This window comes from Ambystoma mexicanum, unplaced genomic scaffold (genome assembly GCF_040938575.1).
Source record: "Ambystoma mexicanum isolate Mex_15411 unplaced genomic scaffold, UKY_AmexF1_1 Mex_scaf26, whole genome shotgun sequence".
NCBI classification, from domain to species: Eukaryota; Metazoa; Chordata; class Amphibia; order Caudata; family Ambystomatidae; genus Ambystoma; species Ambystoma mexicanum.
This window is the reverse complement of record NW_027182440.1, coordinates 2163758-2184410: the sequence shown is the minus strand read 5'-3', so window position 1 is coordinate 2184410 and position 20653 is coordinate 2163758.

Sequence of the window (20653 nt, the reverse complement as noted above, 5' to 3'; positions counted from 1 at the left end):
TGTCACATTCCCTGACAGCGAGCTGGGAGTCTGTCACATTCCCTTGCACAGAGAGCACTAACAGTGAGCTGGGAGTCTGTCACATTCCCCTGCATAGAGAGCAAATGTCCCTAACACTAACAGCAAGATGGGAGTTTGTCACATTCTCCTGCATAGACAGCACATGTTCCTAACACTAACAGCGAGCTGGGCATCTGTCACATTCACCTGCATAGAGAGCACATGTTCCTAACACTAGCAGCGAGATGGGAGTCTGCCACATTCCCCTGCGTAGACAGCACATGCTCCTAACACAAGCAGGGAGCTGGGCGTCTGTCACATTCCCCTGCATAGACAGCACATGTTCCTAACACTTCCAGCGAGAGCACATGTTCCTAACACTAACAGCGAATTGGGAGTCTGTCACATTCCCCTGCATAGAGAGCACAAGTTCCTAACACTAACAGCTAGCTGGTTGTCTGTCACATTCCCCTGCATAGAGAGCACATGTTCCTAACACTAACAGTGAGCTGGGAGACTGCCACATTCCCCTGCATAGAGAGCACATGTTCCTATCACTAACAGCGTGCTGGGAATCTGTCACATTCTCTTGCCTAGAGAGCACATGTTCCTAACACTAACAGCGAGCTGGGAGTCTGTCACATTCCCTAACAGTGAGCTGGGAGTCTGTCACATTCCCTTGCACAGAGAGCACTATCAGTGAGCTGTGAGTCTGTCACATTCCCCTGCATAGAGAGCAAATGTTCCTAACACTAACAGCGAAATGGGAGTCTGTCACATTCCTTTGCATAGACGGCACATGTTCCTAACACTAACAGCGATCTGGGAGTCGGTCACATTCCCTTGCACGGAGCACATGTTCCTAACACTAACAGCGAGCTGGGAGTCTGTCACATTCCCCTGCATAGAGAGCACATGTTCCTAACACTAACAGCGAGCTGGGCGTCTGTCACATTCTCCTGCATAGACAGCACATGTTCCTAACACTAACAGTGAGCTGAGAGTCTGTCACATTCCTTTGCATAGAGAGCACATGTTCCTAACACTAACAGCGAGCTTGTCGTCTGTCACATTCACCTGCATAGAGAGCACCTGTTCCTAACACTAGCAGCGAGCTGGTAGTCTGTCACATCCCTTGCTGAGAGAGCACATATTCCTAACATTAACAGCGAGCTGTGCGTCTGTCACATTCTCCTGCATAAGGAACACATGTTCCTAACACTAAGCGCAAGCTGGGAGTCTGTCACATTCCCTTGCATAGAAAGCACATGTTCCTAACACTGACAGGGAGCTGGAAGTCTGTTGCATTCCCTTGCACAGAGAGCACATGCTCCTAACACTAACAGCGATCTGGGAGTCTGCCACATTCCCCTGCACAGAGAGCACATGCTAATAACACTAACAGCGAGCTGGGAGTCTGCCACATTCCCTTGCAAAGAGAGCATATGCTCCTAACACTAACAGCGAGCTGGGAGTCTGCCACATTCCCCTGCATAGACAGCACATGCTCCTAACACAAACAGGGAGCTGGGCGTCTGTCACATTCCCCTGAATAGACAGCACATGTTCCTAACACTACCAGCGAGCTGGGAGTTTGTCATATTCCCCTGCATAGAGAGCGCATGTTCCTAACACTAACCGCGAGCTGGGAGTCTGTCACATTCCCCTGCATAGAGAGCACATGTTCCTAACACTAACAGCGAGTTGGGAGTCTGTCACATTCCCCTGCATAGAGAGGACATGTTCCTAACACTAACAGCATGCTGGGCCTCTGTCACATTCCCCTGCATAGAGAGCACATGTTCCTAACACTAACAGCGAGCTGAGAGTCTGTCACATTCCCCTGCATAGAGAGCACAAGTTCCTAACACTAACAGCTAGCTGGTTGTCTGTCACATTCCCCTGCATAGAGAGCACATGTTCCTAACACTAACAGCGAGCTGGGAGTCTGTCACATTCCCATGCACAGAGCACATGTTCCTAACACTAACAGCGAGCTGAGAGTCTGTCACATTCCTTTGCATAGAGAGCACATGTTCCTAACACTACCAGCGAGCTGGGCGTCTGTCACATTCACCTGCATAGAGAGCACATGTTCCTAACACTAGCAGCGAGCTGGTAGTCTGTCACATTCCCTTTCCTCGAGAGCACATGTTCCTAACACTAAGAGCGAGCTGGGAGTCTGTCACATTCCCTTGCATAGAAAGCACATGCTCCTAACACTAACAGTGAGCTGGGAGTCTGCCACATTCATTGCACAGAGAGCACATGTTCCTAACACTAACAGCGAGCTGGGTGTCTGTCACATTCCCTTGCCTAGAGAGCACATGTTCCTAACATCAACAGCGAGCTGGGAGTCTGTCACATTCCCTTGCCTAGAGAGCACATGTTCCTAACACTAACAGTGAGCTGGGAGTCTGCCATTTTCCCTTACGCAGAGAGCACATGTTCCTAACACTAACAGCGAGCTGGGAGTCTGTCACACTGCCCTGCACAGAGAGCACATGTTCCTAACACTAACAGCGAACTGGGAGTCTGCCACATTCGCTTGCACAGAGAGCACATGCTCCTAACACTAACAGTGAGATGGGACTCTGCCACATTCCCTTGCAAAGAGAGCATATGCTCCTAACACTAACAGCGAGCTGGGAGTCTGCCACATTCCCTTGCACAGAGAGCACATGCTCCTAACACTAACATCGAGCTGGGAGTCTGCCACATTCCCCTGCATAGAGAGCACATGTTCCTATCACTAACAGCGTGCTGGGAATCTGTCACATTCCCTTGCCTAGAGAGCACATGTTCCTAACACTAACAGCGAGCTGGGAGTCTTTCACATTCCCTAACAGCGAGCTGGGAGTCTGTCACATTCCCTTGCACAGAGAGCACTAACAGTGAGCTGGGAGTCTGTCACATTCCCCTGCATACAGAGCAAATGTCCCTAACACAAACAGCAGGATGGGAGTTTGTCACATTCTCCTGCATAGACAGCACATGTTCCTAACACTAACAGCGAGCTGAGAGTCTGTCACATTCCTTTGCATAGAGAGCACATGTTCCTAACACTAACAGCGACCTGGGCGTCTGTCACATTCACCTGCATAGAGAGCACATGTTCCTAACACTAGCAGGGAGCTGGTAGTCTGTCACATCCCTTGCAGAGAGAGCACATATTCCTAACATTAACAGCGAGCTGTGCGTCTGTCACATTCTCCTGCATAAGGAACACATGTTCCTAACACTAAGCGCGAGCTGGGAGTCTGTCACATTCCCTTGCATAGAAAGCACATGTTCCTAACACTGACAGGGAGCTGGAAGTCTGTTGCATTTCATTGCATAGAGAGCAAATGTTCCTAAAACTAACAGCGAGCTGGGAATCTGTCACATTCCTGGGCAGAGAGATCACTAACAGCAAGCTGGGAGTCTTTCACATTCCCTTGCATAGAGAGCACTAGTTCCGAACACTAACAGCGAGCTGGGAGTCTGTCACATTCTGTTGCATAGACAGCACATGTTCCTAACACTAACAGTGAGCTTGGAGTCTGTCCCATTCCCTTGCATAGAGAGCACATGTTCCTAACACTAACAGCAAGCTGGGATTCTGTGACATTCCAATGCATAGAGAGCACATGTTCCTAACACTAACAACAAGCTGGGTGTCTGTCACATTCCCTTGCATAGAGAGCACATGTTCCTAACACTAACGGCGAGCTGGGTGTCTGTCACATTCCCTTTCCTCAAGTGCACATGTTCCTAACACTAACAGCGAGCTGGGAGTCTGTCACATTCTGTTGCATAGACAGCACATGTTCCTAACACTAACAGTGAGCTTGGAGTCTGTCCCATTCCCTTGCATAGAGAGCACATGTTCCTAACACTAACAGCAAGCTGGGATTCTTTGACATTCCAATGCATAGAGAGCACATGTTCCTAACACTAACAACAAGCTGGGTGTCTGTCACATTCCCTTGCATGGAGAGCACATGTTCCTAACACTAACGGCGAGCTGGGTGTCTGTCACATTCCCTTTCCTCAAGTGCACATGTTCCTAACACTAACAGCGAGCTGGGAGTCTGTCACATTCCCTTGCATAGAAAGCACATGCTACTAACACTAACAGCGAGCTGGGAGTCTGCCACATTCCCTTGCACAGAGAGCACATGTTCCTAACACTAACAGCGAGCTGGGTGTCTGTCACATTCCCTTGCCTAGAGAGCACATGTTCCTAACACTAACAGCGAGCTGGGAGTCTGTCACATTCCCTTGCATAGAAAGCACATGCACTTAACACTAACAGCGAGCTGGGAGTCTGCCACATTCCCCTGCATAGAGAGCACATGTTCCTATCACTAACAGCGTGCTGGGAATCTGTCACATTCCCTTGCAAAGAGAGCATATGCTCCTAACACTAACATCGAGCTGGGAGTCTGCCACATTCCCTTGCACAGAGAGCACATGCTCCTAACACTAACAGCATGCTGGGAGTCTGCCACATTCCCCTGCATAGAGAGCAGATGTTCCTATCACTAACAGCGTGTTGGGAATCTGTCACATTCCCTTGCCTAGAGAGCACATGTTCCTAACACTAACAGCGAGCTGGGAGTCTGTCACATTCCCTAACAGTGAGCTGGGAGTCTGTCACATTACCTTGCACAGAGAGCACTAACAATGAGCTGGGAGTCTGTCACATTCCCCTGCATAGAGAGCAAATGTCCCTAACACTAACAGCAAGATGGGAGTTTGTCAAATTCTCCTGCATAGACAGCACATGTTCCTAACACTAACAGCGAGCTGAGAGTCTGTCACATTCCTTTGCATAGAGAGCGCATGTTCCTAACACTAACAGCGAGCTGGGCGTCTGTCACATTCACTTGCATAGAGAGCACATGTTCCTAACACTAGCAGCGAGCTGGTAGTCTGTCACATCCCTTGCAGAGAGAGCACATATTCCTAACATTAACAGCGAGCTGTGCGTCTGTCACATTCTCCTGCATAAGGAACACATGTTCCTAACACTAAGCGCGAGCTGGGAGTCTGTCACATTCCCTTGCATAGAAAGCACATGTTCCTAACACTGAAAGGGAGCTGGAAGTCTGTTGCATTTCCTTGCATAGAGAGCAAATGTTCCTAAAACTAACAGCGAGCTGGGAATCTGTCACATTCCTGGGCAGAGAGATCACTAACAGCAAGCTGGGAGTCTTTCACATTCCCTTGCATAGAGAGCACTAGTTCTGAACACTAACAGCGAGCTGGGAGTCTGTCACATTCCATTGCATAGACAGCACATGTTCCTAACACTAACAGTGAGCTTGGAGTCTTTCCCATTCCATTGCATAGAGAGCACATGTTCCTAACACTAACAGCAAGCTTGGATTCTGTGACATTCCAATGCATAGAGAGCACATGTTCCTAACACTAACAACAAGCTGGGTGTCTGTCACATTCCCTTGCATAGAGAGCACATGTTCCTAACACGAACGGCGAGCTGTGTGTCTGTCACATTCCCTTTCCTCGAGTGCACATGTTCCTAACACTAACAGCGAGCTGGGAGTCTGTCACATTCCCTTGCATAGAAATCACATGCTCCTAACACTAACAGCAAACTGGGAGTCTGCCACATTCCCTTGCACAGAGAGCACATGTTCCTAACAGTAACAGCGAGCTGGGTGTCTGTCACATTCCCTTGCCTAGAGAGCACATGTTCCTAACACTAACAGCGAGCTGGGATTCTGTGACATTCCAATGCATAGAGAGCACATGTTCCTAACACTAACAACAAGCTGGGTGTCTGTCACATTCCCTTGCACAGAGAGCACATGTTCCTAACCCTAACGGCAAGCTGGGTGTCTATCACATTCTCTTTCCTCGAGTGCACATGTTCCTAACACTAACAGCGAGCTGGGAGTCTGTCACATTACCTTGCACAAAGAGCACTAACAATGAGCTGGGAGTCTGTCACATTCCCCTGCATAGAGAGCAAATGTCCCTAACACTAACAGCAAGATGGGAGTTTGTCACATTCTCCTGCATAGACAGCACATGTTCCTAACACTAACAGCGAGCTGAGAGTCTGTCACATTCCTTTGCATAGAGAGCACATGTTCCCAACACTAACAGCGAGCTGGGCGTCTGTCACATTCACCTGCATAGAGAGCACATATTCCTAACACTAGCAGCGAGCTGGTAGTCTTTCACATCCCTTGCAGAGAGAGCACATATTCCTAACATTAACAGCGAGCTGTGCGTCTGTCACATTCTCCTGCATAAGGAACACATGTTCCTAACACTAAGCGTGAGCTGGGAGTCTGTCACATTCCCTTGCATAGAAAGCACATGTTCCTAACACTGACAGGGAGCTGGAAGTCTGTTGCATTTCCTTGCATAGAGAGCAAATGTTCCTAAAACTAACAGTGAGCTGGGAATCTGTCACATTCCTGGGCAGAGAGATCACTAACAGCAAGCTGGGAGTCTTTCACATTCCCTTGCATAGAGAGCACTAGTTCTGAACACTAACAGCAAGCTGGGAGTCTGTCACATTCGGTTGCATAGACAGCACATGTTCCTAACACTAACAGTGAGTTTGGAGTCTGTCCCATTCCCTTGCATAGAGAGCACATGTTCCTAACACTAACAGCAAGCTGGGATTCTGTGACATTCCAATGCATAGAGAGCAAATGTTCCTAACACTAACAACAAGCTGGGTGTCTGTCACATTCCCTTGCATAGAGAGCACATGTTCCTAACACTAACGGCGAGCTGTGTGTCTGTCACATTCCCTTTCCTCGAGTGCACATGTTCCTAACACTAACAGCGAGCTGGGAGTCTGTCACATTCCCTTGCATAGAAAGCACATGCTCCTAACACTAACAGCGAGCTGGGAGTCTGCCACATTCCCTTGCACAGAGAGCACATGTTCCTAACACTAACAGCGAGCTGGGTGTCTGTCACATTCCCTTGCCTAGAGAGCACATGTTCCTAACACTAACAGCGAGCTGGGATTCTGTGACATTCCAATGCATAGAGAGAAAATGTTCCTAACACTAACAACAAGCTGGGTGTCTGTCACATTCCCTTGCATAGAGAGCACATGTTCCTAACCCTAACGGCAAGCTGGGTGTCTGTCACATTCTCTTTCCTCGAGTGCACATGTTCCTAACACTAACAGCGAGCTGGGAGTCTGTCACATTCCCTTGCATAGAAAGCACATGCACTTAACACTAACAGCGAGCTGGGAGTCTGCCACATTCCCCTGCATAGAGAGCACATGTTCCTATCACTAACAGCGTGCTGGGAATCTGTCACATTCCCTTGCCTAGAGAGCACATGTTCCTAACACTAACAGCGAGCTGGGAGTCTGTCACATTCCGTAACAGTGAGCTGGGAGTCTGTCACATTCCCTTGCACAGAGAGCACTAACAGCGATCTGGGAGTCGGTCACATTCCCTTGCACAGAGCACATGTTCCTAACACTAACAGCGAGCTGGGAGTCTGTCACATTCCCCTGCATAGAGAGCACATGTTCCTAACACTAACAGCGAGCTGGGCGTCTGTCACATTCTCCTGCATAGACAGCACATGTTCCTAACACTAACAGCGAATTGGGAGTCTGTCACATTCCCCTGCATAGAGAGGACATATTCCTAACATTGACAGCGAGCTGTGCGTCTGTTGCATTCCCCTGCACAGAGAGCACATGCTAATAACACTAAGCGCGAGCTGGGAGTCTGTCACATTCCCTTGCATAGAAAGCACATGTTCCTAACACTGACAGGGAGCTGGAAGTCTGTTGCATTTCCTTGCATAGAGAGCAAATGTTCCTAAAACTAACAGCGAGCTGGGAATCTGTCACATTCCTGGGCAGAGAGATCACTAACAGCAAGCTGGAAGTCTTTCACATTCCCTTGCATAGAGAGCACTAGTTCTGAACACTAACAGCAAGCTGGGAGTCTGTCACATTCGGTTGCATAGACAGCACATGTTCCTAACACTAACAGTGAGCTTGGAGTCTTTCCCATTCCCTTGCATAGAGAGCACATGTTCCTAACACTAACAGCAAGCTGGGATTCTGTGACATTCCAATGCATAGAGAGCACATGTTCCTAACACTAACAACAAGCTGAGTGTGTGTCACATTCCCTTGCATAGAGAGCACATGTTCCTAACACTAACAGCGAGCTGTGTGTCTGTCACATTCCCTTTCCTCGAGTGCACATGTTCCTAACACTAACAGCGAGCTGGGAGTCTGCCACATTCCCTTGCACAGAGAGCACATGTTCCTAACACTAACAGCGAGCTGGGTGTCTGTCACATTCCCTTGCCTAGAGAGCACATGTTCCTAACACTAACAGCGTGCTGGGATTCTGTGACATTCCAATGCATAGAGAGCACATGTTCCTAACACTAACAACAAGCTGGGTGTCTGTCACATTCCCTTGCATAGAGAGCACATGTTCCTAACCCTAACGGCAAGCTGGGTGTCTGTCACATTCTCTTTCCTCGAGTGCACATGTTCCTAACACTAACAGCGAGCTGGGAGTCTGTCACATTCCCTTGCATAGAAAGCACATGCACTTAACACTAACAGCGAGCTGGGAGTCCGCCACATTCCCCTGCATAGAGAGCACATGTTCCTATCACTAACAGCGTGCTGGGAATCTGTCACATTCCCTTGCCTAGAGAGCACATGTTCCTAACACTAACAGCGAGCTGGGAGTCTGTCACATTCCATAACAGTGAGCTGGGAGTCTGTCACATTCCCTTGCACAGAGAGCACTAACAGCGATCTGGGAGTCGGTCACATTCCCTTGCACAGAGCACATGTTCCTAACACTAACAGTGAGCTGGGAGTCTGTCACATTCCCCTGCATAGAGAGCACATGTTCCTAACACTAACAGCGAGCTGGGCATCTGTCACATTCTCCAGCATAGACAGCACATGTTCCTAACACTAACAGTGAGCTGAGAGTCTGTCACATTCCTTTGCATAGAGAGCACATGTTCCTAACACTAACAGCGAGCTGGGCGTCTGTCACATTCACCTGCATAGAGAGCACATGTTCCTAACACTAACAGCGAATTGGGAGTCTGTCACATTCCCCTGCATAGAGAGGACATATTCCTAACATTGACAGCGAGCTGTGCGTCTGTTGCATTCCCCATCACAGAGAGCACATGCTAATAACACTAACAGCGAGCTGGGAGTCTGCCACATTCCCTTGCAAAGAGAGCATATGCTCCTAACACTAACAGCGAGATGGGAGTCTGCCACATTCCCCTGCGTAGACAGCACATGCTCCTAACACAAACAGGGAGCTGGGCGTCTGTCACATTCCCCTGCATAGACAGCACATGTTCCTAACACTACCAGCGAGCTGGGAGTTTGTCATATTCCCCTGCATAGAGAGCGCATGTTCCTAACACTAACCGCAAGCTGGGAGTCTGTCACATTCCCCTGCATAGAGAGCACATGTTCCTAACACTAACAGCGAATTGGGAGTCTGTCACATTCCCCTGTATAGAGAGGACATGTTCCTAACACTAACAGCATGCTGGGCCTCTGTCACATTCCCCTGCATAGAGAGCACATGTTCCTAACACTAACAGCGAGCTGAGAGTCTGTCACATTCCCCTGCATAGAGAGCACAAGTTCCTAACACTAACAGCTAGCTGGTTGTCTGTCACATTCCCCTGCATAGAGAGCACGTGTTCCTAACACTAACAGCGAGCTGGGAGTCTGTCACATTCCCTAATAGCAAGCTGGGTGTCTGTCACATTCCCTTGCACAGAGAGCACTAACAGCGAGCTGGGAGTCTGTCACATTCCCCTGAATAGAGAGCACATGTTCCGAACACTAACAGCAAGCTGGGAGTCTGTCACATTCCTTTGCACAGAGAGCACTAACAGTGAGCTGGGAGTCTGTCACATTCCCCTGCATAGAGAGCACTTGTTCCTAACACTAACAGCGAGCTGGGAGTCTGTCACATTCCCTTGCATAGACAGCACATGCTCCTAACACCAACGGTGAGCTGGGAGTCTGTCACATTTTCCTGCATAGACAGCACATGTTCCTAACACTAACAGCGAGCTGAGAGTCTGTCACATTCCTTTGCATAGAGAGCACATGTTCCTAACACTAACAGCGAGCTTGTCATCTGTCACATTCACCTGCATAGAGAGCACATGTTCCTAACACTAGCAGCGAGCTGGTAGTCTGTCACATCCCTTGCAGAGAGAGCACATATTCCTAACATTAACAGCGAGCTGTGCGTCTGTCACATTCTCCTGCATAAGGAACACATGTTCCTAACACTAAGCGCGAGCTGGGAGTCTGTCACATTCCCTTGCATAGAAAGCACATGTTCCTAACACTGACAGGGAGCTGGAAGTCTGTTGCATTTCCTTGCATAGAGAGCAAATGTTCCTAAAACTAACAGCGAGATGGGAATCTGTCACATTCCTGCGCAGAGAGATCACTAACAGCAAGCTGGGAGTCTTTCACATTCCCTTGCATAGAGAGCACTAGTTCTGAACACTAACAGCGAGCTGGGAGTCTGTCACATTCCGTTGCATAGACAGCACATGTTCCTAACACTAACAGTGAGCTTGGAGTCTGTCCCATTCCCTTGCATAGAGAGCACATGTTCCTAACACTACCAGCGAGCTGGGAGTTTGTCATATTCCCCTGCATAGAGAGCTCATGTTCCTAACATTAACCACGAGCTGGGAGTCTGTCACATTCCCCTGCATAGAGAGCACATGTTCCTAACACTAACAGCGAGTTGGGAGTCTGTCACATTCCCCTGCATAGAGAGGACATGTTCCTAACACTAACAGCATGCTGGGCCTCTGTCACATTCCCCTGCATAGAGAGCACATGTTCCTAACACTAACAGCGAGCTGAGAGTCTGTCACATTCCCCTGCATAGAGAGCACAAGTTCCTAACACTAACAGCTAGCTGGTTGTCTGTCACATTCCCCTGCATAGAGAGCACATGTTCCTAACACTAACAGCGAGCTGGGAGTCTGTCACATTCCCTAACAGCAAGCTGGGTGTCTGTCACATTCCCTTGCACAGAGAGCACTAACAGCGAGCTGGGAGTCTGTCACATTCCCTTGCATAGAGAGCACATGTTCCGAACACTAACAGCAAGCTGGGAGTCTGTCACATTCCTTTGCACAGAGAGTACTAACAGCGAGCTGGGAGTCTGTCACATTCCCCTGCATAGAGAGCACTAGTTCCTAACACTAACAGCGAGCTGGGAGTCTGCCATATTCCCTTGCACAGAGAGCACATGTTCCTAACACTAACCACGAGCTGGGAGTCTGTCACATTCCCCTGCATAGAGAGCACATGTTCCTAACACTAACAGCGAGTTGGGAGTCTGTCACATTCCCCTGCATAGAGAGGACATGTTCCTAACACTAACAGCAAGCTGGGCGTCTGTCACATTCCCTTGCATAGTGAGCGCATGTTCCTAACACTAACCGCAAGCTGGGAGTCTGTCACATTCCCCTGCATAGAGAGCACATGTTCCTAACACTAACAGCGAATTGGGAGTCTGTCACATTCCCCTGCATAGAGAGGACATGTTCCTAACACTAACAGCATGCTGGGCCTCTGTCACATTCCCCTGCATAGAGAGCACATGTTCCTAACACTAACAGCGAGCTGAGAGTCTGTCACATTCCCCTGCATAGAGAGCACAAGTTCCTAACACTAACAGCTAGCTGGTTGTCTGTCACATTCCCCTGCATAGAGAGCACATGTTCCTAACACTAACAGCGAGCTGGGAGTCTGTCACATTCCCTAATAGCAAGCTGGGTGTCTGTCACATTCCCTTGCACAGAGAGCACTAACAGCGAGCTGGGAGTCTGTCACATTCCCCTGAATAGAGAGCACATGTTCCGAACACTAACAGCAAGCTGGGAGTCTGTCACATTCCTTTGCACAGAGAGCACTAACAGTGAGCTGGGAGTCTGTCACATTCCCCTGCATAGAGAGCACTAGTTCCTAATACTAACAGCAAGCTGGGAGTCTGTCACATTCCCTTGCATAGACAGCACATGCTCCTAACACCAACGGTGAGCTGGGAGTCTGTCACATTCTCCTGCATAGACAGCACATGTTCCTAACACTAACAGCGAGCTGAGAGTTTGTCACATTCCTTTGCATAGAGAGCACATGTTCCTAACACTAACAGCGAGCTTGTCGTCTGTCACATTCACCTGCATAGAGAGCACATGTTCCTAACACTAACAGCGAGCTGGTAGTCTGTCACATCCCTTGCAGAGAGAGCACATATTCCTAACATTAACAGCGAGCTGTGCGTCTGTCACATTCTCCTGCATAAGGAACACATGTTCCTAACACTAAGCGCGAGCTGGGAGTCTGTCACATTCCCTTGCATAGAAAGCACATGTTCCTAACACTGACAGGGAGCTGGAAGTCTGTTGCATTTCCTTGCATAGAGAGCAAATGTTCCTAAAACTAACAGCGAGCTGGGAATCTGTCACATTCCTGGGCAGAGAGATCACTAACAGCAAGCTGGGAGTTTTTCACATTCCCTTGCATAGAGAGCACTAGTTCTGAACACTAACAGCGAGCTGGGAGTCTGTCACATTCCGCTGCATAGACAGCACATGTTCCTAACACTAACAGTGAGCTTGGAGTCTGTCCCATTCCCTTGCATAGAGAGCACATGTTCCTAACACTACCAGCGAGCTGGGAGTTTGTCATATTCCCCTGCATAGAGAGCTCATGTTCCTAACATTAACCGCGAGCTGGGAGTCTGTCACATTCCCCTGCATAGAGAGCACATGTTCCTAACACTAACAGCGAGTTGGGAGTCTGTCACATTCCCCTGCATAGAGAGGACATGTTCCTAACACTAACAGCATGCTGGGCCTCTGTCACATTCCCCTGCATAGAGAGCACATGTTCCTAACACTAACAGCGAGCTGAGAGTCTGTCACATTCCCCTGCATAGAGAGCACAAGTTCCTAACACTAACATCTAGCTGGTTGTCTGTCACATTCCCCTGCATAGAGAGCACATGTTCCTAACACTAACAGCGAGCTGGGAGTCTGTCACATTCCCTAACAGCAAGCTGGGTGTCTGTCACATTCCCTTGCACAGAGAGCACTAACAGCGAGCTGGGAGTCTGTCACATTCCCTTGCATAGAGAGCACATGTTCCGAACACTAACAGCAAGCTGGGAGTCTGTCACATTCCTTTGCACAGAGAGTACTAACAGCGAGCTGGGAGTCTGTCACATTCCCCTGCATAGAGAGCACTAGTTCCTAACACTAACAGCGAGCTGGGAGTCTGTCACATTCCCTTGCATAGACAGCACATGCTCCTAACACCAACGGTGAGCTGGGAGTCTGCCACATTCCCTTGCAAAGAGAGCACATGTTCCTAACACTAACCACGAGCTGGGAGTCTGTCACATTCCCCTGCATAGAGAGCACATGTTCCTAACACTAACAGCGAGTTGGGAGTCTGTCACATTCCCCTGCATAGAGAGGACATGTTCCTAACACTAACAGCAAGCTGGGCGTCTGTCACATTCCCCTGCATAGAGAGCACATGTTTCTAACACTAACAGCTAGCTGGGCATCTGTCACATTCCCCTGCATAGAGAGCACATGTTCCTAACACTAACAGCAGCGGGGAGTCTGTCAAATTCCCTAACAGCGAGCTGGGAGTTTGTCACATTCCCTTGCACAGAGAGCAGTAACAGTGAGCTGGGAGTCTGTCATATTCCCCTGCATAGAGAGCAAATGTCCCTAACACTAACAGCGAGATGGGAGTCTGTCACATTCGTTTGCATAGACAGCACATGGTCCTAACACTAACAGCGAGCTGGGAGTTAGTCACATTCCCTTGCACAGAGCACATGTTCCTAACACTAACAGCGAGCTGGGAGTCTGTCACATTCCCCTGCATAGAGAGCACATGTTCCTAACACTAACAGCGAGCTGGGCGTCTGTCACATTCTCCTGCATAGACAGCACATGTTCCTAACAATAACAGCGAGCTGGTAGTCTGTCACATTCACCTGCATAGAGAGCACATGTTCCTAACACTAGTAGCAAGCTGGTAGTCTGTCACATTCCCTTGCAGACAGAGCACATATTCCTAACATTAACAGCGAGCTGTGCATCTGTCACATTCTCCTGCATAAGGAACACATGTTCCTGACACTAAGAGTGAGCTGGGAGTCTTTCACATTCCCTTGCATCGAAAGCACATGTTCCTAACACTGACAGGGAGCTGGAAGTCTGTTGCATTTCCTTGCATAGAGAGCAAATGTTCCTAAAACTAACAGCGAGCTGGGAATCTGTCACATTCCTTTGCACAGAGAGCACTAACAGCGAGCTGGGAGTCTGTCACATTCCCCTGCATAGAGAGCACTAGTTCCTAACACTAACAGCGAGCTGGGAGTCTGTCACATTCCCTTGCATAGACAGCACATGCTCCTAACACCAACGGTGAGCTGGGAGTCTGTCACATTCCCTTGCATAGAAAGCACATGCTCCTAACACTAACAGCGAGCTGGGAGTCTGCCACATTCCCTTGCACAGAGAGCACATGTTCCTAACACTAACCACGAGCTGGGAGTCTGTCACATTCCCCTGCATAGAGAGCACATGTTCCTAACACTAACAGCGAGTTGGGAGTCTGTCACATTCCCCTGCATAGAGAGGACATGTTCCTAACACTAACAGCAAGCTGGGCGTCTGTCACATTCCCCTGCATAGAGAGCACATGTTCCTAACACTAACAGTGAGCTGAGAGTCTGTCACATTCCCCTGCATAGAGAGCACATGTTTCTAACACTAACAGCTAGCTGGGCGTCTGTCACATTCCCATGCATAGAGAGCACATGTTCCTAACACTAACAGCAGCTGGGAGTCTGTCACATTCCCTAACAGCGAGCTGGGAGTCTGTCACATTCCCTTGCACAGAGAGCATTAACAGTGAGCTGGGAGTCTGTCATATTCCCCTGCATAGAGAGCAAATGTCCCTAACACTAACAGCGAGATGGGAGTCTGTCACATTCGTTTGCATAGACAGCACATGTTCCGAACACTAACAGCGAGCTGGGAGTTAGTCACATTCCCTTGCACAGAGCACATGTTCCTAACACTAACAGTGAGCTGGGAGTCTGTCACATTCCCATGCATAGAGAGCACATGTTCCTAACACTAACAGCGAGCTGGGCGTCTGTCACATTCTCCTGCATAGACAGCACATGTTCCTAACACTAACAGCGAGCTGAGAGTCTGTCACATTCCTTTGCATAGAGAGCACATGTTCCTAACACTAACAGCGAGGTGGGCGTCTGTCACATTCACCTGCATAGAGAGCACATGTTCCTAACACTAGCAGCGAGCTGGTAGTCTGTCACATTCCCTTGCAGAGAGAGCACATATTCCTAACATTAACAGCGAACTGTGCGTCTGTCACATTCTCCTGCATAAGGAACACATGTTCCTAACACTAAGAGCGAGCTGGGAGTCTTTCACATTCCCTTGCATCGAAAGCACATGCTCCTAACACTGACAGGGAGCTGGAAGTCTGTTGCATTTACTTGCATAGAGAGCAAATGTTCCTAAAACTAACAGCGAGCTGGGAATCTGTCACATTCCTGGGCACAGAGATCACTAACAGCAAGCTGGGAGTCTTTCACATTCCCTTGCATAGAGAGCACTAGTTCCGAACACTAACAGCGAGCTGGGAGTCTGTCACATTCCCTTGCATAGACAGCACATGTGCTTAACACTAACAGTGAGCTTGGAGTCTGTCACATTCCCTTGCATATAGAGCACATGTACGTAACACTAACAGCGAGCTGGGATTCTGTGACATTCCAATGCATAGAGAGCACATGTTCCTAACACTAACAGCAAGCTGGGTGTCTGTCACATTCCCTTGCATAGAGAGCACATGTTCCTAACACTAACGGAGAGCTGGGTGTCTGTCACATTCCCTTTCCTCGAGAGCACATGTTCCTAACACTAAGAGCGAGCTGGGAGTCTGTCACATTCCCTTGCATAGAAAGCACATGCTCCTAACACTAACAACGAGCTGGGAGTCTGCCACATTCATTGCACAGAGAGCACATGTTCCTAACACTAACAGCGAGCTGGGTGTCTGTCACATTCCCTTGCCTAGAGAGCACATGTTCCTAACACTAACAGCGAGCTGGGAGTCTGTCACATTCCCTTGCCTAGAGAGCACATGTTCCTAACACTAACAGTGAGCTGGGAGTCTGCCATTTTCCCTTACGCAGAGAGCACATGTTCCTAACACTAACAGCGAGCTGGGAGTCTGTCACACTGCCCTGCACAGAGAGCACATGTTCCTAACACTAACAGCGAACTGGGAGTCTGCCACATTCGCTTGCACAGAGAGCACATGCTCCTAACACTAACAGTGAGCTGGGACTCTGCCACATTCCCTTGCAAAGAGAGCATATGCTCCTAACACTAACAGCGAGCTGGGAGTCTGCCACATTCCCTTGCATAGAGAGCACATGTTCCTATCACTAACAGTGTGCTGGGAATCTGTCACATTCACTTGCCTAGAGAGCACATGTTCCTAACACTAACAGCGAGCTGGGAGTCTTTCACATTCCCTAACAGCGAGCTGGGAGTCTGTCACATTCCCTTGCACAGAGAGCACTAACAGTGAGCTGGGAGTCTGTCACATTCCCCTGCATAGAGAGCAAATGTCCCTAACACTAACAGCAGGATGGGAGTTTGTCACATTCTCCTGCATAGACAGCACATGTTCCTAACACTAACAGCGAGCTGAGAGTCTGTCACATTCCTTTGCATAGAGCGCACATGTTCCTAACACTAACAGCGAGCTGGGTGTCTGTCACATTCACCTGCATAGAGAGCACATGTTCCTAACACTAGCAGCGAGCTGGTAGTCTGTCACATCCCTTGCAGAGAGAGCACATATTCCTAACATTAACAGCGAGCTGTGCGTCTGTCACATTCTACTGCATAAGGAACACATGTTCCTAACACTAAGCGCGAGCTGGGAGTCTGTCACATTCCCTTGCATAGAATGCACATGTTCCTAACACTGACAGGGAGCTGGAAGTCTGTTGCATTTCCTTGCATAGAGAGCAAATGTTCCTAAAACTAACAGCGAGCTGGGAATCTGTCACATTCCCTTGCATAAAGAGCACTAGTTCCGAACACTAACAGCGAGATGGGAGTCTGTCACATTCCGTTGCATAGACAGCACATGTTCCTAACACTAACAGTGAGCTTGGAGTCTGTCCCATTCCCTTGCATAGAGAGCACATGTTCCTAACACTAACAGCAAGCTGGGATTCTGTGACATTCCAATGCATAGAGAGCACATGTTCCTAACACTAACAACAAGCTGGGTGTCTGTCACATTCCCTTGCATAGAGAGCACATGTTCCTAACACTAACGGCGAGCTGGGTGTCTGTCATATTCCCTTTCCTCAAGTGCACATGTTCCTAACACTAACAGCGAGCTGGGAGTCTGTCACATTCCCTTGCATAGAAAGCACATGCTCCTAACACTAACAGCGAGCTGGGAGTCTGCCACATTCCCTTGCACAGAGAGCACATGTTCCTAACACTAACAGCGAGCTGGGTGTCTGTCACATTCCCTTGCCTAGAGAGCACATGTTCCTAACACTAACAGCGAGCTGGGATTCTGTGACATTCCAATGCATAGAGAGCACATGTTCCTAACACTAACAACAAGCTGGGTGTCTGTCACATTCCCTTGCATAGAGAGCACATGTTCCTAACACTAACGGCAAGCTGGGTGTCTGTCACATTCTCTTTCCTCGAGTGCACATGTTCCTAACACTAACAGCGAGCTGGGAGTCTGTCACATTCCCTTGCATAGAAAGCACATGCACTTAACACTAACAGCGAGCTGGGAGTCTGCCACATTCCCCTGCATAGAGAGCACATGTTCCTATCACTAACAGCGTGCTGGGAATCTGTCACATTCCCTTGCAAAGAGAGCATATGCTCCTAACACTAACAGCGAGCTGGGAGTCTTCCACATTCCCTTGCACAGAGAGCACATGCTCCTAACACTAACAGCGAGCTGGGAGTCTGCCACATTCCCCTGCATAGAGAGCAGATGTTCCTATCACTAACAGCGTGCTGGGAATCTGTCACATTCCCTTGCCTAGAGAACACATGTTCCTAACACTAACAGCGAGCTGGGAGTCTGTCCCATTCCCTAACAGCGAGCTGGGAGTCTGTCACATTACCTTGCACAGAGAGCACTAACAATGAGCTGGGAGTCTGTCACATTCCCCTGCATAGAGAACAAATGTCCCTAACACTAACAGCAAGATGGGAGTTTGTCACATTCCCCTGCATAGAGAGCAAATGTCCCTAACACTAACAGCAGGATGAGAGTTTGTCACATTCCTTTGCATAGAGAGCACATGTTCCTAACACTAACAGCGAGCTGGGCGTCTGTCACATACACCTGCATAGAGAGCACATGTTCCTAACACTAGCAGCGAGCTGGTAGTCTGTCACATCCCTTGCAGAGAGAGCACATATTCCTAACATTAACAGCGAGCTGTGCGTCTGTCACATTCCCTTGCATAGAAAGCACATGCTCCTAACACTAACAGCGAGCTGGGAGTCTGCCACATTCCCTTGCACAGAGAGCACATGTTCCTAACACTAACAGCGAGCTGGGTGTCTGTCACATTCCCTTGCCTAGAGAGCACATGTTCCTAACACTAACAGCGAGCTGGGAATCTGTCACATTCCTGGGCAGAGAGATCACTAACAGCAAGCTGGGAGTCTTTCACATTCCCTTGCATAGAGAGCACTAGTTCTGAACACTAACAGCAAGCTGGGAGTCTGTCACATTCAGTTGCATAGACAGCACATGTTCCTAACACTAACAGTGAGCTTGGAGTCTGTCCCATTCCCTTGCATAGAGAGCACATGTTCCTAACACTAACAGCAAGCTGGGATTCTGTGACATTCCAATGCATAGAGAGCACATGTTCCTAACACTAACAACAAGCTGGGTGTCTGTCACATTCCCTTGCATAGAGAGCACATGTTCCTAACACTAACGGCGAGCTGTGTGTCTGTCACATTCCCTTTCCTCGAGTGCACATGTTCCTAACACTAACAGCGAGCTGGGAGTCTGTCACATTCCCTTGCATAGAAAGCACATGCTCCTAACACTAACAGCGAGCTGGGAGTCTGCCACATTCCCTTGCACAGAGAGCACATGTTCCTAACACTAACAGCGAGCTGGGTGTCTGTCACATTCCCTTGCCTAGAGAGCACATGTTCCTAACACTAACAGCGAGCTGGGATTCTGTGACATTCCAATGCATAGAGAGCACATGTTCCTAACACTAACAACAAGCTGGGTGTCTGTCACATTCCCTTGCATAGAGAGCACATGTTCCTAACCCTAACGGCAAGCTGGGTGTCTGTCACATTTTCTTTCCTCGGGTGCACATGTTCCTAACACTAATAGCGAGCTGGGAGTCTGTCACATTCCCTTGCATAGAGAGCACATGTTCCTATCACTAACAGCGTGCTGGGAATCTGTCACATTCCCTTGCCTAGAGAGCACATGTTCCTAACACTAACAGCGAGCTGGGAGTCTGTCACATTCCGTAACAGTGAGCTGGGAGTCTGTCACATTCCCTTGCACAGAGAGCACTAACAGCGATCTGGGAGTCGGTCACATTCCCTTGCACAGAGCACATGTTCCTAACACTAACAGCGAGCTGGGAGTCTGTCACATTCCCCTGCATAGAGAGCACATGTTCCTAACACTAACAGCGAGCTGGGCGTCTGTCACATTCTCCTGCATAGACAGCACATGTTCCTAACACTAACAGCTAATTGGGAGTCTGTCACATTCCCCTGCATAGAGAGGACATATTCCTAACATTGACAGCGAGCTGTGCGTCTGTTGCATTCCCCTGCACAGAGAGCACATGCTAATAACACTAAGCACGAGCTGGGAGTCTGTCACATTCCCTTGCATAGAAAGCACATGTTCCTAACACTGACAGGGAGCTGGAAGTCTGTTGCATTTCCTTGCATAGAGAGCAAATGTTCCTAAAACTAACAGCGAGCTGGGAATCTGTCACATTCCTGGGCAGAGAGATCACTAACAGAAAGCTGGGAGTCTTTCACATTCCCTTGCATAGAGAGCACTAGTTCTGAACACTAACAGCAAGCTGGGAGTCTGTCACATTCGGTTGCATAGACAGCACATGTTCCTAACACTGACAGTGAGCTTGGAGTCTGTCCCATTCCCTTGCATAGAGAGCACATGTTCCTAACACTAACGGCGAGCTGTGTGTCTGTCACATTCCCTTTCCTCGAGTGCACATGTTTCTAACACTAACAGGGAGCTGGAAGTCTGTTGCATTTCCTTGCATAGAGAGCAAATGTTCCTAAAACTAACAGCGAGCTGGGAATCTGTCACATTCCTGGGCAGAGAGATCACTAACAGAAAGCTGGGAGTCTTTCACATTCCCTTGCATAGAGAGCACTAGTTCTGAACACTAACAGCAAGCTGGGAGTCTGTCACATTCGGTTGCATAGACAGCACATGTTCCTAACACTGACAGTGAGCTTGGAG